This window comes from Etheostoma cragini, chromosome 11, assembly GCF_013103735.1.
Source record: "Etheostoma cragini isolate CJK2018 chromosome 11, CSU_Ecrag_1.0, whole genome shotgun sequence".
Taxonomy (NCBI): domain Eukaryota; kingdom Metazoa; phylum Chordata; class Actinopteri; order Perciformes; family Percidae; genus Etheostoma; species Etheostoma cragini.
Genome location: NC_048417.1, coordinates 28,592,608 through 28,603,236, shown reverse-complemented (window position 1 = coordinate 28,603,236; position 10,629 = coordinate 28,592,608). Strand labels below are relative to the sequence as shown.

The 10,629-nt window shown below is 44.0% G+C and overlaps 1 long non-coding RNA gene across 1 annotated transcript in view; it reads left to right on the top strand.

Moving 5' to 3' along the window:
- The window catches only part of LOC117953069, a 17,845-nt gene extending 7,542 nt beyond the window's left edge, over nucleotides 1–10,303 (top strand). Inside the window, exons 2-3 of the long non-coding RNA XR_004658558.1 lie at nucleotides 7,312–7,317; nucleotides 10,293–10,303. This is a non-coding gene — a long non-coding RNA (uncharacterized LOC117953069). The remainder of the gene's footprint in view (nucleotides 1–7,311; nucleotides 7,318–10,292) is intronic.
- Nucleotides 10,304–10,629: the final 326 nt, after the last annotated feature.

The following is a 10,629-nucleotide window of genomic DNA, read 5'->3' as shown; positions in this document are numbered from 1 at the left end:
GAGAGAGAGAGAGAGAGAGAGAGAGAGAGAGAGGGAGGGAGGAGGAGTAGGAGATGACTAATTTAGGCATCACAGCCCAGACAGGAGGATAGACCCTGTAGTCCAGGAAAGGGAACAGCAAAGCCGGAGCTTTAAACACCCACTCTCCACATGATGGCTTACTGGCTGTGAACAAGTCAGTGTGTTCACCCGGGCCCCGGGAGCAGCCACCAGGACCCAGGCAGAGGAAGGAATGCAGACGCAGGCTCATTAGGAGCACACAGACTCACCCTGTGTGCACAAATACAACTGGTTTGTCTGTTATGATGACAAATCAAAATGACATCTCCCTTATACAAATCTATGTGTAATAACATCATGTTATCATGTGAATTTGGTGGTTGGTTCCTGTTTCATCCATCTCAGGAACATTGCTAAGATCAGATCTGTGGTTTCTAAAAAAAGAGATGGAGATGCTTATTCATGCTTTTATTTCTTCACTTTTGGATTATTGTATTGTACACTTGTTTAAATAAGTCTTCCGGGGACAAACTGCACGTTACACAGAATGCAGTAGCAAGACCAGTAGGAGATCCACGTTACTCCGATGCTCCAGGCTCTTCATTGGCCACCAGTAGGTTTTAGAGTGCATTTTAAAATTGTAATCACGACTTATAGAGCCTTGCATGGTCAAGATCCCTCGTCCATCCAGGATCTGTTGCACGCCCACACTCCTGGTCGCTCTCTGAGGTCTTCAGGCCAAGACCTTCTAACTGTCCCCAGAACCCGTTTTAAAACCAGAGGCGATCAAGCCTTTTCCGTGGTGGCACCAAGGCTCTGGAACTCTCTCTATGACTGTGTGAAATGAAGCTGATGTCAGAGATTCAATGTCATCTTTGATTTCTTCCAGTAACTGTGATATGACGTGGCTGCTTTATCTGCAAAGCTTAACGATTGAACTGAAAAAGTGGGATCCTTCTTCTCCTCGGCTTGTCTTCGTCTTGCTCGGATCGCCGCTGCCATTCCACCTGGAGGCGTGTGCAGGGACGCCCGCATTCCGCTGGTTTACACCGGCTTTGAAGAGGCGGAGGAGGTTTTTGTACATACCAGGGAAGAAATATTTAGACACACGTTATGCTTCCCCTCCCATCTCTTTGTGGGAAACTCCCACTTTCCCCTTCACCCTCCTAAGAATGCATATGCATGACAAATAAGGGCAATTTGCCATTTTCAGCTCCCACGACAGACAGTCTGGACTTACCTCGAGTACCTCAGAACGGCCTGTTGTGCATACCCCGCCATGCTTTTAGCACATGTTGCAAAATAAAGTGTTAATACATCTGGCCTTGAGTTGGATCATGCTCATAACTGCACTTCAACTAACTCAGGACAATATTTTGTTACACTTCAATTAGTATTACTGTTATTATTCTAATTAACCCTCATCCCAGTAGCTTGCAAAACACTACATGTAGGTGAAAAGCTGTAGAGAGGTTTTCAAGTCTATTTTTATGATAAATTCACCAAAGTCTACTGTTAGTTATGTCCTCCTGAGTGGCTCATAATGAAGTTGGCATGGTCTGCTGCTATGAATAACACCCCATCATGCAGAATCACTACAAGTAGTGTGTGTTCCTACTACTGTTACTTTAAGAAAACGTTAGTGTATTTGAAGTTCATCGTGATAAAGTATGTTTTTTTGTAAATAACCAGTCTTCAGGGGCTTTTTTCACGTTTTTGAAAAATAAAGATCAGTTTTTTGATTAAATCTTACTTAACTTTTGGCTGCATTTACCTTCATAGTAACATCCATACTGGTGAACCTTCTGCCCCCCCCCTCCCCCCTTCTCTCTCGGACCTTAGTGATCTCAAAGAAAGCTTCCCTTCTGAGCTCTCCTTCCCTGGCAGAGTGTGTGTCTGGAGTGCCAGGCACTGTACTGGAGCTGACTCTAGCTAGCTATAGTCTAGCTAGCTGTCTGGATTTACCCTGCAGAGATCTGAGGACCAGGTCACCATAGTCCTCAGATTGGACAGATAGTCACCCCTATAAACATGAATACACGTCCTAATTGATGCTTGTACAAATGACTTATGGCGGGGAGTTTTTTTACTCTAGAGGGACATAAAGCTAGAGTATGTGACAGCACAGTCACAGAGTTTGATGATTACATTATGTTAACAGATCATAGACAGCAACACTTGACACTAAATCCTCTGCTGTGTCAAATCACTTGTTAAATCATGGTTTAGGGCACATTTGACTTTGCTACCTTTTATGTGACTTAAGCCCCGGGATCAGTTTAAGCTCATGCACACTGAATACTGTGACATTCATGTAGTCAAAGAAGATACCAGGTAACTGTGGGGTTCAAGTGACATGTCAGAAGTTATGAAACACAGCACAGTTATCAAGCTTCAAAACTCTAGAAATCTCGCTATCTATCATCATAGAAAGAGCTGTGAGCTCCAACATCTCCTGGCTTCCTGGATCTAAAACATCCTTTAGAGGATCCATTTTAAGCCATTTGATCACAGAATGCCTAAAAGTGTTTATATCATTTTGGAAAATGTGATAGTTGTAACATAGTTACTTCAGCGTTTTTTTTCAACATTTGGCACTTTTTTTGAGAGTTTTTGACAATTTTTTTGGCGTTTTTTTAGGGAGTTTCTGGCGTTTTTTTTTTATGTGTGGGCTTTTCTTTGTGCTTTTTTGACTTATTTGGACGATTTTTTAACGTTTTTGTTACTTTCTAAACATCCTGTTTTGTATCTAATTGTTTTCCAATTGTCTTAATCCTTCTGAAACCAGGACACTTCCACTGGGCCAGGAGCTTGTGGAGGTTACTCCAGATGAAACCACTATAGATATATCCATGAGCTAATGCATGCTCATGTAGAGTTCCCCGCTGGTTCAGAGGGCCTCGTGTGCAGCCTTAATGTGGAGCTGCACCGCATCGCGTCTTCAGTGAGAGTCTCAAGGTGCTGTGACAAGCAGTACAACGCTGGAGCTTTGGTGCTTGCAGCGTGCGATGCAACAGACACACACATCTGCCCGAGGTGGCTGTGACCTCATCATAGACACATTATGAAGATCAAGTGTCGACGCTGAGTAAATGCCACAGTGTGGCAGGGGAGTTTATAAAGATCAGCCTTTTCCATCAGGTGCTATAGAAATCAATCTTCCAGACTGGGGTCAAATGCTACGTGAACACAATTCTTTACTTTTGAACATCTCTGGAGTGATGAATGGGTCCACTGTGCAAATATCAGAACATGTAAAGAGCACCAGCATTTAGAAGTCTATGTTTTTGTCCTTTTTGCGATGCCACTGACTGAATAAAATCGGGTTCATAGATGTGTTAAACCCCATCCCGGCTGGGGCCCCAAGCTCCCTCAGCTCATCATATCATCTAGGGGAGTTTCCCAGAAGGCATTGCGGTTTCTACCTTGAACTCCAGCGACACCATGACCTACCTTTGTCTCCTGAATTTTTCATCAGTTTACAAAGGCAGGCAGAAAGCTGTTAAGGCGCAGGGAGCACTGACATGTTTCTGCTCTGTGGCTCTAAAGCCTGGTAATCAGATCTCACTTTTCACTCCATTACTCAGTCTGGCATCGGGGGGTAATGTTAGCTGATTTCACTTTGGAAGCAGGAGTTATTTTCCATTGACTTGGCAGATGCAGTCCAAAGAGACTTACATACATATTGGGAGCATTTTACTGTTTAGTGCTTCCAGTGTGTATGTAGTTCTCTAACATACATTGGGACCTGTTTGGGGTTTAATGTCTTGCTCAAGGACACTTCAAACAGCATTCCCGCAATCAAAACCTGAGCTACAGTTTCCCCATGGTAACACAAAAGAGGTTAGTGCTAACTTAAAGCTACAATGATCGACATTCTGTTTTATTAATAATCGCTCAGATTTATTTGAAGCATTTTAGCGTCTTTGCGCTAATTCAGTGGTTTCCAAACTGGGGGCCCAGAGTTGTATCAAGGGAAGGGGGTGCATGGAGATGCATGACTAAATGATGCATGGTTCTGCTGAACTGCTAGGAAAGCATCGACACGTTTGTGAAAGGAATGCCAGGCAGTGATGGAGTTGCTGATCCCTGGACTCGGAACCCGACTCGGACTCTTGCATCGATGACTTGGATTTGGACTCAAGGAGTTATGAAACTGTACTCAAACATTACGTTGGGATGAAGTTCCTGACTGCTCTTATGTGTCATAGGCAGTGATTAAGTAGTAGATTGGAGTAGACACTCCCAGAAGTGGAGCGTCGTGGATGTAGACTACAGTTTTAGTAATGCTATTTTTATGGCTCTGACCTAGCAAGATGCCATTCAAATTCTTAATCTTATGGGCTCTGATTTCAGATAAATCTGGTGTTCTTATTGGCTGTCGTGTCCTGTCGTTGGAGAAGCAATCCGCCATCGGACCTTTGGAGCTGGGATCTTTGCAGCTGTCAAAGGTTGACGACGTCTCTGCTAACAGCCTAGAACGATGTGTTTTCAGAACGAAATGGCACGAGCGTGAAAATGGGGATTTTTATCTTCTTTGTGTCAGAGCCAAAATAATGGCATGGAAGAAAATGTGTTTGAGATGGGTTCGGGGATGAAGGTTGATTGTAAGTCAATTACAATTTAATCAACTAAAGAACTCACCCCTTCTTTTGGTCCTTTCAGAGAGAAATTAATCAAATTAATTAAGATCTGCATTTTAAAGGGAACTCCACCTAATGATTCCAGAGTGGTGCCTTGCTTTGATTGTTTGTCAATGTTGTAAAGTTATTAATACCCATACCTATAACCTTTATTAATAGCGATAAAACATCTCTGATAATGCACTGCACTTACTCTTACCGAGGCAGACAGGAGACTCTGCAAGGGGAGATCAGGCTAGGGTGAGAACGTAGACCTCCCTGCTTAGGTCCCTCTGCTGAAGAGAGTTAATATTCCCTGTACTTTAGCGCCCCTGGGTTGAAACCTTGCGAGCACAGAGCACAACAGGGATACACATTATAGCTTTTGTCAGGCCATAAAAAAAGGTTTTTGATGCTGTGACTGTGATTAGACAAGGCAAAGAGCAGCGAGAGCAGTGGGGTTAGCTTCGGCTCTTCAAAAAAAGCCCAACTTGTCCCCACAGACGTGTGATAATGGTACATGTCAACAGAGGTTAGCTGCAGAGGGCGACTCCACGGTGTACTCTGTACACTCTGCGTTTAATGTACATGTAATTAAATGGGACAAAGTTTTGGCAGCAGAGCTGGAGCATGGAGGTTCGTGGAAACAGAAAATTTCAAAATATTGCTCATGACATACAGCCACAAGGAGTTTTTTTCCTTTCTTTTCTTCATGGTGACTGTTTTGGATATGCTCCAATCGTGATGGAAAGCCGCTTCTGTCCCTGTCATCTGTGTCTCCTCTGAGAAGACGTAGTCAGGTGCCTTTTGTCATTTGATATGAGGAGAAAAGTCGCTTTTTAGACGCGCTTGGTCGAGACTCTTGGTGTCACTTTTGGTGACTGAGTCGGGACGTACACTTGACATGTGTCACGAGAAGGGGACAAAAAGATGGTGGGTTTCAGAACCACGCCGGATGAGAATGGGGCACAAACGCCGGACTCCTGGGTGAAAGTCCTGGGTGGTTTGACCCATTAAGGCCCCCAAATAACCTCATTGTGCAGATATTTTTTAAAAAAAATTTCAAACCAGCCTCTTCTGCGTGTGCGTGTGCTTTAGTAAGAATGCTGGAATGCAGAAGTTCGCCTGTCTCTCAGAGAAGCTCCAATTTACACAGACTGTGTGAACATCCTCTGCGAGTGCAGGGTAAAAAGGTCACCTGCTAATTCGAAGCCTGTTAGCTCAGAGGCGTGTTGACAGAGGAGACAATGTGCGAACGCTCACTTCCTGCATTATTTATGTATACTCTTTCAGGCATGTGTTTGCAAATGCAAAAAAACAGCTGTTTGCAGACACATGCAAACCATTGTGGGGCCTTCAAATGAAGCTCATCAATCAAAGTGCTTCAGCTGTCGCAGTCGGGCCTGTCACCGTTCTGTCAGCCAATGACTGGAGGCTATGTAGCATATTTTACACTTTTTTGCCGCTATATTAACTGTGATACCTTTGGGTGTTTTATGCATATTATAAAAAACTAAAAAAATGTTACTGTGCTTGGCTAAGGTGGATTAAAGAAAAGATGCCATAAAGGCTGACTGAAACGAGAGCTTCTGAACACATGGATGTTGCAGTACTTGCTTCTTGTTACATGCCTTGCTATCTTCTCTATTAATTATGTACTAATGGTGTATTTGTTCACATGAAAGGTAGTTGATTCTTTCACATTTTATTGCACAGAAACTTGTTGGTGCACCAACAAAGTATGAAAACATAAGTGTTGCATACATAAGTGCCAGGAGAGAGGCCACCGATACTGTCAGTATATGATGAACACATTTAAAAATAAATGTGTTCATCATCTGTAAAGACCATACCAGCAAGGTCATGGACACAATTCCCATAAACAATGCTTTGAAGTGCAGTGCTATACTTCAACATGCAGCTTCTAAGCATACATTTACTGCTCCCATAGCTAGTGCAGTCACACAAGAGATCCAAGAAAAAGGTCAGGGCAGAAAACCGGAGTGTAAGGAACAACTTTTCTCCAGATGAACTATTATCAAGTATTTATGGTGTCAGCGAGGACCTAGCACATCAGACAGGCGGTGACAAATGGCTCGCACACTAACCCCTTCTTCCGCTGGACCAAACGAGGGAGCCATTAGAGGGGAAACAAAGCATTTAACCTCAAGGAAAATACACAAACAGACACAGTCCTGCACCATCAGAGGAAAGCTGCACTCACACAGGTGGTGGCTTTCAGTCTGGCCACACAAACACACACACACACACACACACACACGGCAGATGTATTTTTTTGTTCTTCTTCCAAGTGATAATTGATGTGGTATTTCTGTATGTCTAAGAAATCAGATGTCACTCAAACACTGTTGGCGACATCAGTGAAATCTCATTCCATGAATCTTTGGTTGAGAAACCTACTGTGTGACTCCTCTGTGGTAAACAGCAAGGACTGGGAGAAAAACGTAGCCTGCAGAAATAATTCAGGAAACAAATAGGTATCATCAAAAGCAAACTTGGCTTAGCAAATGAGTTCTATATTAACATACTTTATTTTGTAGTACTCAGGGTTTGCTATCGCTTCCACTTTTTCTTTTGGCTGTTTCAAACACATTTCAGCCTGGAGCACCTACTTTATTTTCCAGAGGACTTCGCACAAGACAAACACGTCAGGCTGCCTCCCCAGTAGGACTAAGTTGAATCAGTGACACAGTATGAAAACATATTTGTACTTGACCAAATCGTTACCGAAATTTCTTAAATTAGTTTTTAAGACGGCTTGTTTTCGCCCTGCAGAGACACATATGCACTGACCCCCTGTAACACCACACACAGCCTTGGCCTGCAGGGATCCCGCCCTCCTTCCTCCGCCCAGCCTGGCCCACCCTGTGCCTGACTCCGGACAAGACCCACCTGCTTCCACTCAGCCGCAGCCCCTTTGAAGTGAACATGTGGAGGTCTCTTTCTACAGCGCCTAGGGCTGCTCTGCCCTAATTTCCCACTGTATACACAGATTATCTGTGCCTGGGTAATGCAAACAGAGGGATGATCTAAATGTATGTGAATGCCCCTAATGGCCCCTGCCAATTGGTCCTGGTACATGGCTGTTGAATCAAGAATGGCTGCAGTTAGGATTTGCACTGTAGCCATTCGTTGAAGGGATACACAGGGCTGCAGGGGTTGTTCCGCGACTCAGGAGTTATTGGTATGGGAGTCATACATACTTATCATGTATATCTATCATCTCTTTTTGCTGGATTTGGAAAGAGCTGCCTCTACTTATTCATAAGCTAAACATGAAACAATTCCAACTCCCTGATAGGTTTGGATATTTCTTTGCAATCAGGGAAGGTTCCTTGGATAAATATTTGAGAGTGAGTTCTATTTGGCTGGGCACTGCTGTTGACTATTTGTGCATTAAAGTGTGGCAAGTTGTAAGATTTCAAACATTGACCATGTAAGCTATTTAAATTGAAATTGAACTCATGTCATAAGAATATTCAAGTAGACATCCAAACTGACATCATTGATTCGGCAGGTTTCTATAATCCAATGAACAAATTTATCCCCGTTGTATGACTTCTTCCAACTCACAGACTTGGATCCAATCCATCTGCATTTGACCAAAAAGAAATGTCCCTCCAAATGAAAGACAACCAATACACAGTGCGGGATGCACTTAATGAGTTTAAAAGTGCGACAGCATCTGTTATGAGCCTCCACGAGTCCGACTGACAGGTACGGCCAGAAACTCCACAGTCATTGAGGACAAGCTGCTTCTCACAGATGTTGCTGACAGATGACAGTTGCTGGGCATCATCAAACCCGTCAAGAAGAAAGAAGAGCTCCCGCTTTGCACCTGATAGAGCACACAAAAGGCTTTCAGGCAGCAGGCCCGGGAATTCAGCTCGAGCCCCGGGAAGCCAGAGAAAGCCACCTGGAAGGACATCACAGCCAAAAGAACTCCTCCTCAGTATAATAACGTCACCATGAAATCAGCCCACTCTCATGCACCACTTTGTTAATGAGGATCGGGTGCGTGTGTCGGGTGCTTGTGAATGCTCATTGACAGCAGATGCCTGCCTGCCTGCCTGCCTGTCTGCTTAACCCACTAACCCCCTTTAAACAAATCATTATTTTCAGGGACGTTCCCCTCGGCGAATGACAGGTTCCACTGATATGCGCCGATCGTAAGCCATTCACGTCCCAAAGATGACAGATCGGGCATCGTCCGGGTGTGCAGCTGCAGCTACATCAGAAGCCGATCTGTAATGGGAAAATCTATGATTTACATCTGGCGTTCCTCGGCTCGACGTAGACGCTCGTGTTTCGGACGGACTGCAGATGATGTCAGGGCCTGTGCACGGAATCACTTCAGACTTTTGACAAATTGCCGTCTTTGATTTTATTGGTGTTTGACCTTGAAACTGATGTTGGAACCCTTTGTATTATGAGCGAGTATAGATTATGAGCCAATGTGTTTTCAATAGAGGCCAGAGCCATCTGTGCTTTACGCTTTACGAGCGTTGGGAAGTGGTTATTCAGGGAGTGCCATAAGTGAGAGGGACAGGGATCGCCTTTCCAAAAGCCTTCTTTAGGGCAGACGGGGCATCCTTAAAATCATTTACAATATATCCTATGCTGCACTGTAATAGAATCTAAACCAGAATGGCAGCCATGGCTTAAAGCTTTCATTCTTTGCAATTATCTCAAACTGGAAACACCTTGCTTTCCATCGTAATATGTGATATATTGTACTGTAAAAGACTGCTGTGACTAACTGCAAACCAGGATCGGGATATCTGCACTGACAAAGGTTACCGAAATAGACACAGACCATAAAGGAATGCCATAAAAATATCCAGCTTCAATTTCAATCAAAGCCCTAGAAAAGTTTGTTTTAAGTTCTGTTTTAATGATTGATGTAGGCATTTCTGAATTTCGAGGCCGTCGAGTCAGCTGTTCTGGGCTGTCATTCCCAATATAACACATCATTTAGATATTGAAATGTAGTCTTGTATCAAAACATCTCCGGAAAAAATTCACGTTGCTGCCTGTGCGGTGTCCTCAATCATCCTCAAAGGCAAACACACTACTAAAAGTCATCCTCATAAGCTGTTGTTTTGGTTGCGCTGTGACCTGTGTCACCATTTCACTAAGCCCTCAATAGACTCTCAGCGAGAGAAACTGCTGGTAGCTCAGTGGGGATAGATAGGGGCAAAGACCTCCAGCCCGTCCTGCTGATAGTCCTCTGCAAACACACAAAGCTTCCACATGCACACAGGACTGGCACACCAGAACATAAGCTCAGTATTTTGTATTTGTACATCCGAATATTACAAAACCCAAAGTTGTCTCAAGGGGCTTTACAAGGTGTACGGTATACAACAGATGATTGATGCAGATGATGTTAAACTCCCCCCAAAATACTGTAGGGGAGAGAAATTAGAAGAAACCTAAAGAAGAGATGGAGGAATAAAATCACAGTATAGACTTGGTATTTGAAAATTAGAGATACTAGTGCAGTGCCCGTTTGGAGTGTGTGCCTGTTGGGAAAGGGCTGATTGCTTGGTTCCCCCAACTTTAACTATAAACTAGGCTGGGGCTAATCTAGAGATTCGGTGAATCCCTGCCCCCCCCCCCTCATTTTTCAGTCACACATGCAGGTAGCAATGTGGGCTGGGCGGATAAAACGGCGTCTGTGATGGATGCATCGGGGTAAAGAGTAGAGAGGAGTAGGCAGGTTGGGGTGGTGCATGGGTCAAACAACACAGATCTTCCACCCTGGAGACCGGGGTTCATACCAGAGCCAGAGAACCACAAACAATGAGCCTTCACGTTAGGGATGTGGTAGTCTCGCAGAGATCTGAGGACCAGGTAACCATAGTCCTCATAATGGACAAATAGTCTAGCTAGTTGTCTGGAATTACCCTGCAGAGATCTGAGGACCAGGTAACCATAGTCCTCATAATGGACAAATAGTCTAGCTAGTTGTCTGGATTTACCC